The sequence below is a fragment of the Elgaria multicarinata genome, chromosome 4 (assembly GCF_023053635.1).
Source record: "Elgaria multicarinata webbii isolate HBS135686 ecotype San Diego chromosome 4, rElgMul1.1.pri, whole genome shotgun sequence".
NCBI classification, from domain to species: Eukaryota; Metazoa; Chordata; class Lepidosauria; order Squamata; family Anguidae; genus Elgaria; species Elgaria multicarinata.
The window spans coordinates 93,292,373-93,307,987 of NC_086174.1; the positions used below are offsets into that span (position 1 = coordinate 93,292,373).

A 15,615-nucleotide genomic window follows, 5' to 3' on the forward strand; every position below is an offset into this window, starting at 1 on the left:
TTTCAAGGGGTTGAGATTAGTTACTAGCAGCTTAGAGGTAACAATCCTGTAGGCTATATACAATCCCTTTATCAGCTAATTTGGCTTTAAATTGTTATCAGGAAAACAGTTTTAGCTGTTTATCTTCACTTTTTAATCAAGCTGAATTCACACTGAGGAACTTTTCAAAGGTGTTCCTTAATGTTTATTTCCAAAAGCTAGAAGCTACATATTGAAAAATCCATGTAGGGAATGTAGCTACTTGAATGCCCTTGTTATTTGTTGTATATTGTGAAAATATTTGTGCATATAAAATGTGGATTAGCATGCATAAGGGACAGAAGCTATGTTAACAAGTAAAGTGATTTCCTCTTTCCTCTTAAAAGCTCAGATATGAAACATCAGCTGTGGTATCTCTACCACTCAGTGTCTATGCTTAATTAAATTTAGAAACTGTGAAGGATGTAAACTTGTTTATACTTGTTATACAACACTGTTGTTGTTCCTCTCAGCCCATTTGTCAAGGAACTCCTCTGGCACAAGTCCTTTTGAGACAAATCAGGCATGGATCAGTTGAATGCTTTGAGGACTGGCACCTTAATTTTTTTTACAACAGGGTTGTTTTGTTCAGAAAGAATTGGAACCATATAGAGGGCAAAGCCAGTTTTATAGTCAATTATTAATGTGCTTCGAAAAAGCAGAAAAGGTCCTACAGTGTGCTATAGATTTAAAATGCCTTCCATTGATTTAGTTCCTTAACTTCTTGAATAATTGATATTATGTGAGCTGCTCTGGAAGCTTGGGTGGTGTCCAATTGATCACTCCCACCGATGTAACAGCTTCCATCAGTAGTATGGAAACTGTTACGTCTTCCAAATCTGCTCCTGAGGGTTTGGGGGACCCTTTAAAGCAGATGGGGGGGTGCAGGAGGCTGCAGGGAGAGAAGAGGAGGGACAAGTCCTGTTGCATGGGTAAAAGTCTTCTCGTGCAATGTTGATTTCCCCCCTCATCCGCTGAAGAACAGGGTAGAAAATTTAACATAAAATGAAAAGTTGCAAAATTCACATTTCTCCTGTGTAAAGATCAGGAAAATGGTCTGAAATACACTTTACATCATGTGTAGTATGTTTGTGATATGAGCACAATAGACCTGCTTTTCCTAAGGAGATATCAATGGATTGCTACAATATTCTTGCAGAAAATGAATGTGAAATCCATGTATTTATTGTAATAAGTGATAATTATACATATTTATTTATTATTTAAAACATTTATATCCTGCCCTATATCATTAAGATCTTAGAGTGGCGTACGGATAAAAACATACAGTATAAAACAATAAATATGCACAGTCAAAAACAAATTAAACCATGATCCAAGTTAAAACAATATATAATTTAAAAGCAGTTAAAACAGTTAAAACAATGTGCCAGTGAGTTTAACCATCAAAGGCTTTGTTAAAAAGCCATGTTTTTACTTGACGTCAAAATGAAATCAATGTTGGTGCCAATCGGGCCTCCAAGGGGAGGCCATTCCACAGTCGGGGTGCTACAACAGAGAAAGCCCTCTCCCTTGTCCTATCATAGCGTATATGTTGCACTGGTGGGTTGTGGAGAAGGGCTCCTCCAACAGATCTAAGGTCTTGGGCAGGCATATATAAGGAGAGGTTCTCTCTCAAGTATCGAGGTCCCAAGCAGTTTAGGGCTTTAAACGTCATTACCAACACCTTGAATTCCAACCGGAAGCGTATAGGCAGCCAGTGCAGTTCCTTTAAGACCGGTGTTATGTGGTCTCTGTAAGATATACTTGCCAGCAGTCTAGCTGCTGCATTTGCACTAGCTGCAACTTCCGCGTCGTCTTCAAGGGTAGCCCCACGTAGAGTCCATTGCAGTAGTCTAATCAGGAAGTTACCAGTGCATGCACTACTATGGCTAGGTTGTCCCTGTCCAGGAAAGGCCGTAGCTGGCAGTTCAGCTGAAGCTGACCCCAAGTACTCCGTGCCACAGAGTCCACCTGGGCATCCAGTGAAAATTATGGGTCTAAGAGTACTCCCAAGCTACGTACCTGCTCCTTCAGAGGGAGCGCCACCTCCTCCAGAACAGGTCGCTTACCCAATTCCCGGACTTGGGAACCACCAATCCACAGAGCTTCCATCTTATCAGGATTCAGCTTCAGTTTATTGGCCCTCATCCAGCCCATTACAGCTCCAGGCACTGGTCCAGCACCTTCACAGCCCAGCTGACTCCAACGACAAGGAGAAGTAGAGCTGAGTATCATCAGCATACTGATGGCACCCAACCCCAAAACCCCTAATGACCCAACGGCTTCATATAGATGTTGAACAGTATGGGGGATAGAATAGAACCCTGTGGCACCCCACAGCTTAATTGCCATGGGGTGGAACAGGAATCCCCCAATACCACTCTCTGGGATTGGTCCCACAAGTAGGAGCGGAACTACTGTAACACAGTGCCTCCTACTCCCATCTCGCAGAGCCGACCCAGTAAGATACCATGATCAATGGTATCAAAATCTGCCGAGAGATCAAGGAAGATCAATAGGGTAGCACTCCCCCTGTCTTTCACCTGGAGTAGGTCGTTAGTCAGAGCCACCATGCCCTGGCCTGAAACCAGACTGAAATGGGTCCAGATAATCCGTTACTTCCAAGAATGTCTGAAGTTGCCCGGCCACCACACGCTCAAGCACCTTGCCCCAAAAGGGGATATTAGCAATGGGGCGGTAGTTCTCACATACTGTACCTCTGGGTCCAGGGAGGGCCTCTTCAAGAGAGGGTGCACTACATCCTCTTTCAAGGCAGCAGGCACCACTCCCTGACAGAGGGAGGCATTTACCACCCCCTGGACCCACCCAGCCAATCCACCTCTGCTAGATTGAATTAGCCAGGATGGGCAAAGGTCAAGCTTACATGTAGTGGTTCCTCTCCATCAGGCTGCAACAACTGAAACTGATCCCAAAAATCATGATTAGACTATATGCATTAGATTATATGCATTTCATATAAATGCCTATACAAAAGTGTGTTCCATGTAGAAATTTTGAAATGTGTGAAGTGACATGTTAAACAATATGGAAGAAGACAGAGAATTTACTTGGGGTGGGAATGTGGTATAAATAGTATACAGAACGTTAACATTTCTATGCTGCACTTCAGCCTAAATACACAGGCAGCTACAAATGCTGTTCCGGCATTTGAGTTTGTACACAGTGCACACTATTTCCAACGCAAGTGATACCATAGCATTGCTTTTGTACACAAAGCTTACCTGTGCAGTTTCCATGTTGTGATTGCTTCCTGTTAACACTTTTGGACATCCCAAAGGCTTGGAGCTCTAGGGCCCAGGTAGACATGATCATGGCAACATACATGACCCAGATCCTGCCAGCCCCTTTATAAAGTAGGTGTGATGGGTACCTTGCTTAAGCCATTTTTTTTTCTTGGAAGGGTTACATCTGATCACAGAGCCCCAGAGAAAATATGTCCCCTCTTTCTTTAAAAAGCAATTTTGTGGAGGAATGGGGAGCAGAAGGTTTAGCTCCACATGCTTGGTCATATTGTGCTTCAAATCCCCCATTTTATTTTAAAAAAAAAAGATTAAGGGAGCAATCCTATGCATGTTTAGACAGAAAAAAGTCCTTAAACGCCCAGCATTCTCCAGCCAGCCATGTTGTCTATGGAATGCTGGATGTTGAAGGACCTTTTTGTGTGTGGTCAAAACGTGCAGAAGATTGCATCTTAAACCACAGAACTGGTTTTGCACACAAGTCTGCTGCTATCCTGTCTAGCTTAGGTTTAGTATGATACAAATACCAGAGAGGAGTATGTTTTCTTTCTGAAATTCAATGTGCTTAAGAGGTATCGCTCTACTACCCTTGCTGTTTGTTTGTTCCATCTGCTTTTCATAATAAATCTTAACTGCACAGCTTGATCTTTTCCCTGAAGCGACCATTCATCATTAAGGTTTCAGACAAAGGCAGAAAAACAAGCCTCACTTTGCTGTAATAGGACATGGAGAAATGGCAGCATTGTGTCTTAGCTTTGTGATTGGCTGAAGTAGATCACACCCCTGGAATTTGTTTATCCCCTAAAAATAAGATAGAATCTTCTGTGCATTTCAGTGAAACCTTTTATGCAACACTTCATATTCAAACAAACATGATTACAGTATTTGCAATTTTTTGGGTGGGTTAGCTACGAATGTGGGTAATGAATAAGTGTGTTTCTTTTGAGAACAGCAAGTCCTTTGTGGCTTGTTGTCTAACTGCACAATCCTATTAATGTCTACTCAAAATTAAATCCATTTCAGTACCGTGGGGCTTACTTCCAGGTAAATGGGTATAGAAATGCAGTCTCAATCTGTTTTTCTCCCTCTTTCGATTTTGTATGTAGGGCTTGTGATAGAGAACTTTGTTAACTTAAAATGCAAAATCCCTAAAGCTTTTTCTTAAGATCTAATCATACACTGACATATGTAGGAAGCTGTGCAATAACTTTCTGTGTTATATCTTGCTCATAAAGTACAGGATAATTGCAATAATTCATCTGTAAAACAAATAATCCTGAGGATTTACTCATGTTTTTAACAATCTGAGATTTTGACATATTTTATGATTAGTGATATTATAAATGTGCTTGTGTTGTTAAAAGGAGCCTACAACAGTTCCACAGATGCTTATTTTACTTGATTTAAAAAGAAATATTTATATATACAAAAAAATAAATAAGAACTTTTCTTGTACCTGAGATAGTATAAATGAAAGGAGCTAAGCTTGCAAAAGCTGGCTTGTTTTTAAAAACATAGTGTTGTGTAAGTATTGCTGGCAGAAACTTTGGTTATAATCCAGAGGGTTCTCTGTGCATATTCACTATTTTTTTTAAGTCCTCAGCTGTCTCAGGGACAAGTGTTTCTTAGATTTCTCTTGAGTTTAAAAAAAACAACAATTTGAGGATGAGAGCTATCTAAAGGGAAACCCATTGCCAGTGGCAGCATACTATTTTTTTCCACTGAGTTTTATTTAAATGTTTGTTTGTTTATTTATTTATTGCATTGTTATACCACCCAATAGCCAAAGCCCCCTGGGCGGTGCACAAAAATTAATTGCTCTCATGCCAAGTTTCCAAATTGCTCCTGAGAATAATACCTGTGTAAGTTTTCTGCATAGTGACAGGGATCTAGATTCTAGAGGGATAACCACACCTTAAGTTCTTTATGAGATTCCCTCTTGATAATTAGTCCTACAAAATCCAAAATGTTTTATTCTCAAATTTAGTAAGCAAAGGAACAGATTTGTAATGTGAAAATATGATGTGGAGGTGAAGAATCTGGGGCCACAGTAAGTATAGTGTATGGCAGAGGGTACTATGGTGACAAGAGGCAATAGTGATGGAGAAGCTGATAGAGGCATCTCAGTGCTGTTTCCCCTTCCTGTTCACCTCCCAGCCTCAGTACCTCTGGGGGTTTCCTATAAACTCCTCTGGTCTGTGATTGCTGCTGCTGAATGCCAGGTTGGTAAATAGGAAGGGATGTTTTATCTTGGATCTAATTGTAGAAGAACATGTTGATCTAGCTTGTATTACTTAGAACTGGTTTGACAAGGGAGGGGGGAGGAAGTCAACCTCTCCGAGATATGTCCACCAAGGGGTTGAAAAAACACGTCACAGTCGATTCAACTGTCTGTCAGGCAAAGCCTGGATAGGGCAACAAACCATGGATCAACTAAACCATGGGTTAGTGTTATGTGTGAACCAGGCATTTTTCCTTGCATTTGAATAGTGTAAATGAAAGGAAGTAAAACTTGCAAAACCCATTACCTTTCCCATCCTGAAAACGATGCTTAAATTATTTTTTTGTATTTCCTGTAATGTTCAAATGTAAATCTGTACTGGCTTGAAGGGTCATTTGATTTTTAAAAGAATTATTTTCCATTCTCTGTACTTCATATGTGACTTGCTACGGACTGTTTTATTAGTTGAAATTCCCTTAATTTGCCTTTGAGTTACAAGTAACAAATACAAATTGATTAAATATATATTATTATAAATACTGGAGGAAGTAGTTTGGAAATTGGCTTAGCTATTTTGGGGTTGCTGTCTTTATAAAGCACTGCAATACATGATCATCACAATTGGTTATGAAAGAATAAAAAAAATGGCTGTGATACATAGCTGAACAGGAAACATCTTTGTGCCTTCAATGCATTTAAATACAAGATGAAATAAACCTCTTTCAAAGGAAAGCAGATAAGCAATTCTCTCCCACATAAAGGCATTGAGCTGGAAAGAGGTTAACCTTTCTGTTTTGCTCAGAGTAGAAACCGCACAGCTAAACAGTTTGCTAAATTGTTGTTCAAGAAAATGATAATTGTTTACTGATTAAGTAGCCACCGCTTAAAGCAGGATGGGGAGCCTTTTTTGGCCCAAGGGCCAGATTCTATTTTGGGGAAGTTCTTTGGGGACCATGTTTCAGTGGTGGGCAGGGCTGAAAAATGCCCCCCCCCAATTCCATTGCTACCAATTTATACTAGGAAGCATGTCTACTCAGAAGTAAACAGAACAAGCTTCTGCGGAAGGTTCGGAAGTAAGCAGGGCTGAATCATTCCGCAGTGTCCTGGTCCTGACCCCAGCTCCTCTGCCCCACAGGGGAAAGCTCTTACCTCTGATCAACAGCTGGTAAGTGGTTTCCCCTGCTAAGCACCAAGTAAGGGATGTTTTTTCAGTGCTAAGCAGGGGAAAGCACTTGTACCTGATCAACTGCTGATGGGAGATGAGCTTTCCCCTCCGGGGTAGAGGGGGTGGTGCCAAAGCCATGGTAGGAAGCTGCCAGGCCAGTTGGAGAACCCCCTTTGGGCCGTAACAGGAGTTTCTTCATTCCTGGCTTAAAGACTAAGGGTCATAGCCAATGCTGTGTGAGCAGACGAGGTTAACAACCCTCAAAGACCCCTGGCCTGTTGTTGGGTTATTTGGGGGTTGTTTTCCCTTCAAACAAGCCATGCTGCCCATGTTTGGATGACATCGTAAGCCACACCTAAGCAGGTAGTTAGGGAAAATACGCCCAGCACACACCGCAGCTTAAATAAACGATGGTGGCTTGTTTAAGCTGTGGTGATTGTGTGAACCGGGTATCATCATTTTATTGAGCCTGATGGTAAACATGGTTAAAAGTCTTGTTTTATACTGTTGTTTTTAATATATTTTTGATGGTTTTAAATTTTCTATACTTTTTTAAAAATGTCCACTGTTTTTAACTTTTGTAAACTGCCCAGAGGGCTTCGGCTATGGGGCGGTATATAAATTTAATAAATAAATAAATAAAATAAATAAACCATCCAAAACACATTTGTCATCTGTTCACAGACCTGCAGCACATAAGCATTATACATGAAGCTTAATAATCCAGTAACGTTACTGGGGGTGGGGGAAAACACATAACTGGGGAAAAAAACCTTTTAGAACAAGTTTTAAAAACTAAAAACCAATCCTCCAAATGAAAACACTGTCTTTCTGTGCAGTTGCCAAAGTATTTCTTATTTTACTGTACTGTCTTTGTGTGCATTTCTTAAACGTTATAAATTTATCCTGCAATTCAAAATTGTGATGCAGTAAACCCTTTCTGGAGTGTAGGTCAACTTTCACTGAATTTTAAAGTAATGTTGAACAGTGGAGACTTCCTGTAGAGGGTTTTAATTTGTCAAATTCTAAAACTTCCTCAGTTTGGCAGATAACCCGGTATGTAAGAGACAGTTTCCCTTTAAACCTAATTGTTCTTTCTTCTCAATCCACACATTATCACTTTTCAGGCAATGTGCTACTGTTCTCCGTAACTGGTGTTATCATATGAGATATTGTGCCATAGTACCAAAACAACTCTGTTTAACTGCTTTGAAATAGGTGAGTCCTAATTCAAACATGTCCCCTATCTACCCTATTTTTGTGTAATTGCTGTAGAACAGGATTGTAGGAGGTGGTGCTAGGAGACTGAATCCAAATGCTTGGTAAAAATATTGTATAAAACACCCCCCTTTTATATATAAATAAGGAACTGAAATTCAAATACTTCACTTGACCTTCAAGAGTTGCTACATGCAAACATGGCTCTTGGGAAATTTGTGTGCATGTTTTGGGGAGGCTAGAAATTGGGATAGGGATTGTCTGGCTACAGTAAACCATGCAGTAGTAACCTCCAGGTTGGATTACTATACTATGTTATACATGGGGCTGCCCTTGAAATCAGTTTGCTCCAACTAATACAAAACTAGCTGTCCTGCACTCTGGGATGATCGAGAAGAGATCCTGGCCCTCCTCTGTGTGACAACCTATCAAGTATTTAAAGATTGCTATCATGTCTCCCCTCAATCTTCTCTTCTCCAGGTTAAACGTGCCCAGTTCTTTCAGTCTCTCCTCATAGGGCTTTCTTTACAGACCCCTGATCATCCTTATTGCCCTCCTCTGAACATGCTCCAGCTTGTCTGCATCCTTCTTGAAGTATGGTGCCCAGAACTGGACTTAATACTCAAGATGAGGCCTAACCAGTGCTGAATAGAGGGGAACCAGTACCTCGTGTGATTTGGAAGCTATACTTCTATTAATGCAGTCCAAAATAGCAATTGCTTTTTTTGAGCCATATCACACTGTTGGCTCATATTCAGCTTGTGATCTACAACAATTCCAAGATCCTTCTCTTTTGTAGTATTGCTGAGCCAAATATCCCCCATCTTGTAACTGCATTTGTTTTCTTTTTCCTAGGTGTAGAACTTGGAATTTATCCCTATTAAATTTCATTCTGTTGTTTTCATCCCAGCGCTCCAGCCTATCAAGATCACTTTGAAGTTTGCTTCTGTCTTCCAGGATATTAGCTATCCCACCCAATTTTGTGTCATCTGCAAATTTGATAAGTGTTCCCTACACCCCCTCATCCAAATCATTAATAAAAATGTTGAAGAGCCCTGAGCCCTGTGGTACCCTGCTCATTAGCTCCCCCTAGTTTGAGAAGGTACCATTGATAAGCACTCTTTGAGTCCGATTCTGTAGCCAACTGTGGATCCACCTAATAGTTGTTCCATCTAGCCCACTATTAGCAAGTTTGTTAATCAGAATATCAGGGGGCACTTTGTTAAAAGCTTTGCTGAAGACAAGATATATTAAGTCCACAAGGGAGGTTACCCGATAAAAAAATTAGATCAGATTAGTCTGACAGGATTTGTTCTTGACAAATCCATGCTGGGTTCTAGTAATTACTGCATTGTTTTCAAGGTGCTTACAGAGTGACTTCTTTATAATCTGCTCCAAAATTTTCCTGGGGATGGATGTCAGACAGACTGGTCTGTAGTTCCCAGGTTCCTCCTTTTTGTCCTTTTTGAAGATAGGGACAACATTAGTCTTCCTAAAGTCATCCAGCACTTCACCCATCTTGCATGATTTCGCAAAGATAATAGACAGCAGTTCTGAGAGTTCTTCTGCTAGCTCCTTTATTACTGTAAGATGCAGTTCATTGAGCCATGGAGATTTGAACTCGTTCAAAGAAATTAGGTGTTCCTTGACCATTTGTTTATCACTATCAAACTGCAATCCTGCCCCTTCAGCTTGCAGTTGATGAAATATGTAGAGCAACTATTTGAGAACTAATAAAACAATGGGCTCTTGAATCAAGACCAGGTACTCAATCTGATGCAATGCTTCAGTCTTTTTCAGTTTTGGAGAAAGTTTTCAGCTCACCAGCTTTAGCCTGTGTACGTGCTTTATCATTTTCGTTAATATAGCTATACAAAAACTATTCTCAACATACATCCCTTGAAAGAGATTTACAGAATAAGTAACTTTTCTGCATTGCTGTTTACCTGTCTACTATTGAGCCCTAGATATAGAGAAAGACCAGTTTAGGAGATCAACATATATAGGAGCTTGTTGCTTCTCATTTTAACCAAAGGCTTTCCCATTAATCTCTGTATTTACAATATTGCTTATAGCTAACAAGCTCAAAATAACTTTTTACATAACCAGCTTAAAATTTGGTTTATTCCATTTTTAGCTTCAGTAACAGGCAAATTTATTGCACAAAATACTTTTGCCTAGGTTTCTTGAATCTTAAAGAAAAGGTGCTGGCTCATTCCTATTTGGATGTAGAGGCATTCATCCTTTCTTACAAGGTAAACAGGCAACTCCTTTGCCTGGCACAATATGGTTTAGTTAATGCTGTATCACAAATTGCCTGATTTCTCTACTTGCTAATGTGTTCAGAACCAAGGCTCTGTTGGTGATAAAATCTTAAAATAGATTTTTGGTATATTTTTCTAGTTATGTAAATGCTTGTTTAATTTCAGCTTTAGCTAAGTCTTAAGAGTTTAAGAGGCAATTGTATCTGGCTGTTTATATGTTTCTACATTTTAGTACTAGTGGCTTTTGGCCACTGAAATGTGTTCTCAATCACCACAGATCTTAGGGTCAGTTCATGCATTATGCAAATCCTGACTTACCTAGAAACCTGTTTCCATGCAGGAATAAAGGAAAACCCACAGGTAAATCATGCGTAACTTGCAAACCCCACAGTGTGATCATATATGACTGACTATATACACATTTCAGTGTCTCCTGTAAACATGACTTGTTTTAATCTGGTTTGTTGTTTTTGTTTTGTATTTCACCTTGGGATGATGATTAGGATGGAAAGACAGTTTATAAATACCTTATTAAAGAATAAACAATGTGCAAAGTAGATCTATGCTATTTAGTCATTTAACCATTCCTGACAAGCTGTCACTAAACAGCTTGTCTATGTAGGAGGCCTAAAACAACAACCCTGAGGTGGCTTTGATGAGGGAGAAATAGGCAGCAGGGGTGGGGGAGGATATGTGATTATCTTAGCATATGTTATTCTGACATTACACCCTATCTTGATTTCTGGTTTTAACATTTCTACCTACACAGGACAGGGCTGCCTAAAAATTAAAAAAAAAAATAGATACAGAATAGTCTGTTTTCAGCAGTATCAAGAAATATATGTAGATAGGATTATTTCCAATAATATGTGAGGGTTCTTAAATAAACTGGTGGGGTGGGGGAGCTTTCCTCTTTGCAACTGTGTTTTCACTGAGTGAGGAAAAAGTCCTTTTGGTAAACAGAGGCTGAGTAAAAGCTAGTGCTCATCAACCTGCATAAAGGGAATTCTCATCTGTCAGCAACAGGAGCCAGCGACAGAGATTATAAAGCTGTATAGTACACAAACAATATCCCAGAGTCATGAATGCTGTATATTTATAGAATAGAGGATTGGAAAAATGTCTGCCACTTGCCCGGCAATACACTTTACATTTTTCAAGTTGAACATGTTTAACCTTCATGACTCCCAAGGCAGTTCTTTAAAACAACAGCAAAATCCCCAAGATTTTTGTTCAGTTTGGTAAGCATTAGCCTGCTCATCTTAATAGCAAAAGTGGGACAGGGATTTCAAGAAGAAATTTCAATAATACTGTTAAAACTAGTGTCAAAACACTTTCTAACAATCTACACATGTGATCAGCATAGGAGCCAAACAAATGCTACTGCTGTAATTTAGCAGGCAAGTATCAATGTAGCTGGAGATGTCTTGTTTGCTATGAAGTAGTTGGTTAGCTGACATTGGATTGGATCCAAACTTGGTCATACTTAGAGTAGACCCATTGACTGGGTTCATACAACACGATAATCCACACTTGGCACATTCGCATGACATGCTAATGTAATGTTTCAGGTTTCTATGACTAGGATTAGGAGGGGCAGATTGCAATTACTCCAGAGACAGAACCAAATAAATATTTAACAAAATTTACTTTACTTAAAAGGGTTTAGGGAATAATAACACAAAGACAACAATTAGCTGAAATATGAATCAAATATATTCAACTCCCCTTTCAACCACAGTTCTCTGTGAAGAGCAGTGTTAGTTTCACTGGACCAACAACAGTTGTTTATCCCTGTTCTTTAGTCCTTGGTTGCCTGTCTGGAGGTGCACTCTTCATTAAACTGCAGACTATCTCTTTCCCACAATGCTGCTGGTGTCTCTTTCCTTTCTTCCCTTTTCTCCTTCAACTCACTCTCCTTTAGCGTCCTCCTTTCTTCTCCAACTCAACTCCCCTTTCTTCAACCAACGTTTTGCTCTCACCCCACTCTATGCCCCTCCCGCTTTACACAGCCAACATTCCAAGACCTTCAGAGACAGGCATTACACTAACCCACGATGAGTGACTACCCACACACGGGATTGTTTTGCAAATAACTTCCAGTTCGTGGTTGGTGTGCCCAACAGATGATCCAGCACCCCACCCACAGTACGTTGGTTGTTTTCACCTCACCTCCCTTGATCCTTCATGCAGCTCCGCCCGGTATCCCATGGAACTTGGCAGAAGAACTCATCTTGTCTGCTGCCAAGTCCCCCATCCCAGCTCTGATCACAATCCCGGCCGTGGTCCCCTTGCCAGTGACTGCCTCTCCAGCTGTGCCAAAATGGCACTTTGGTGAGGCCATCACTGCCCCCCTTTTGGCGTCCCCCATCCCTGTTCCAGCTGTTATAGCATTATTGCAGATGTCCAAAATAGAGAGGCTTGACTTAGCAAAGTTATCCACATGATTCAAGGGCTTCCTCTGAACCCTAGGGGTGCCCTGCTTTGAATCCCCACTTGCCTTAGTCTCCAGCAACTGTTTTTGGGGTAACCCACACGCTTCCCCAATTTTTGATCCCTTGCGTTTTAACCAATGTTAAAGTGATAGGTTGCAAAAAATGGGGAGGTATGTGGGGCACTCTGAAAAACAGTTGCTGAGGATTTGGGCAAGTGTGAAGAATTGAAGCAGGGCACAGCTTTTTTTTTTTTTTTTTGTAGGAAAGTGTACATGATACACTTGAGTTAACATTTTCAACTTTTTGCATGAAACAGGAGTTTATTTTAATCCAGACAAATCATTACACATTATTCTTCAGAGGCCCCCTGTTCTCCTTCCCCTAGCTAGAAAGAGAGTTATGACATCTCTGAGCCTTGTACAAGTAGGGGAACAGTGTATAAGAGCCGAATCAGAGTGCTGTAACGCAGGTCCTTAACCAAAGCATTGCATATACCACTGTGTTTCTCTTTTTCCTCAACTGGAAAGCTGCATGGCTGGCTTCACAGTCTGCTGACTTTCAAGGGATGGGAGAAGCAGAAACAACTCATGTCAAACCAAGGAGCGAGCATGCCACCCCCTTCCCAGCACACCCAGACTCACACTGAGAAGGACGTGGCTAAATACACCCAGTTCGTTTGCTTGCTTGTGAGCACTTTCTAATTGCACTTCATTTATTTATACATAATCTGTCTTTCTTTTTTCTGCTTGGCATGAATTCTGATAGAACTGTGAAAATAGTACTGATTTCATTTTGGAAACAAAGAGCAGTATCTCTTTTCACTACATACTGTGGGAGGAGGGGAGATATTTCAGTATACCAAAGCTTGTGTTGGCCTTCTACAGTAGTTTAGAATATATTTTAAGATGGTTGGGCTGATCTATTTAAAACCATCTTCCTAAAAGGTTTGTGGGTTTTAGGAGTTTTACTTAAGGTTTTATATTGATAATGAATGACATGTCTTTTAGACATGTTTTTGCCTTATCCTTGTAAACATGTTTTCTAGAAACTGAACTGGGTGTACTTCAAATAGTTACACTGTTAAATATGAGCGGTCAGAGGTTATACAAATGACAGTCAATTGCACTGCAAAGTGTGAAATGGATTCTATTAAGTCCTATTAAAATGCAGTGAGATTTGAGATCCTGATATAAACTGGGCTATAGAAAGACACACACACTGAGCATAAATGTGTGTAGTACCGCTTCTGAAACTCTTGGTTTTCCTAGAATACCTTAAAGTGGATATCAAATGGAGCTAACTTTTCTTTCTGAAATAAAAGTACTGAAGTATCTTGGAAACCGTACATTTAGTAGTGCAGTGAGATACTGGTTAAAGATTAAGAGTTCTAACAGGGAAATGTTTAAATGGATGAGACAAAACAGAGAACACAATGCCACCACTTCTTACCCCAGGTCCATCACAGAAATACATAGGGAACCCTATAATATTGTTTTACAGTACACAAGGAAGCTAAATAGGGAAACATTTAAAACATCTTTTTATTTAAACAATAAACATATCTTTTGATTCAACAAGTGGAAGAGCCTTATACATACAGACTTGTTCGTTCGTGTCCCATTTTAGTTTATGAAACTACAGTCAGATTGTTTTTTTTTATAGTACACAATCAAGTTGCTTGAGGAGGCTGGCCTTTCTGAGGTTTTGAGAAGCTGAGGCTTGTACCTGTTTGTCTGATCTCTGATTGGGTAAAAAACTGTTGCTAGGCTCACTGCTTTGTTTCTGGGCAAAATTAGAAAGTTGAGCATGACCTGTTTGAACTGCTTTCTGCCGCTTTCCTCAGTTCTGTCTACCTCACTTTTCCCCCTTTGTTCTTTCTCAAAAGGTATGGTAAATCAGAAACTTTCACAACCTTTATAAGTTTCAGTAGGTATAATAGTTTTGTCCTTATGAGAATGTAGAACAACAAAAAAAGTTGTGTTTCAGCATCTATGTTAGGTTTTCGAGAAGTTAATCTGTGTGACTTTGAATCTTAATGAAGACAACTACATTTTATTTTTAATTTGAGATATAAAAGGAATCATTTTGGCAACAATTAAGAATAGTTTCTGGCATTTGGAGAATAAAGTGGCTCAAGAAGACATGAAGATGGGCATTGCTTATATTAAACATTGAAGTGGATATGACCATGATGGTTGAAACAACAAATAAACAACAACAACAACAATATTAAACATTGTGTGGAGAGGGCTTGTGACCCAAGATATATAAATACCATGATATGGCTGCAAGATACTGTGTGTACTGTTAATGTAATATAAATAATCTCTGCTTCCACCAGAAGTGCTTGTACAACTGCCCCTCAAGAGCGGGCAGCCTGTCATCATTGTATCCAAGAGGAGGAGGGCCAATTTCCTTGTCTGGTCTTTCAGTGTAGCCCCAAAATAAGCTGGGGTGGGTGGAGAGGTCAGAGGTTTTTTTGTTTCATTTTGGTTTTTTTTACCTATACCTGTTTTCCAGAGTTAGAGGAATCACGTTCAAAATAAAATGGTGGATGGTATAATCAGAGGGCTGTTTCCCAGTTATTTTTGTAATGCTTAAATACAGAGTACAGTTTCTCTTATTGACTTCCTGTCTATAACCAAAACTCAGAGCAACCAAATAGATGCCTCCCCCATGGTGATTAATTTGTGTTAGAAAGAGTAATATGTGAAGCAACCCCCCCACACCTTAACTTACTTACATTTGTGTGTTGTTCAAACATACAATAGTTCATGTTTCTATTATTGATTATGTCTGTTAAATGTGCATGCATATCAACAGTAAAGCTTTAAATAAATATTCCACACAACTGAGGCAGTTTGTATGATAGACAAATGCAATAAAAATCTCATTATCGTGTCACAGTCAAGAGCAATAACACATTTTTGCAATTTCAGTAGTTTCCGTCCCTTAGAGGAGGTATGTATTGTAAACACTGTGTACCAACTGTACACAAATCCCCCATGCTGAGTTCATGTGTTCTTTAGAG

General features: G+C 39.8%; 1 protein-coding gene across 2 annotated transcripts in view; it reads left to right on the forward strand.

Annotated features, from left to right (window-relative positions):
* Nucleotides 1–15,615, forward strand: part of SESN1 (sestrin 1) — a 55,083-nt gene that overhangs the window by 15,340 nt on the left and 24,128 nt on the right. The gene's annotated exons all lie outside the window — the stretch shown is intronic.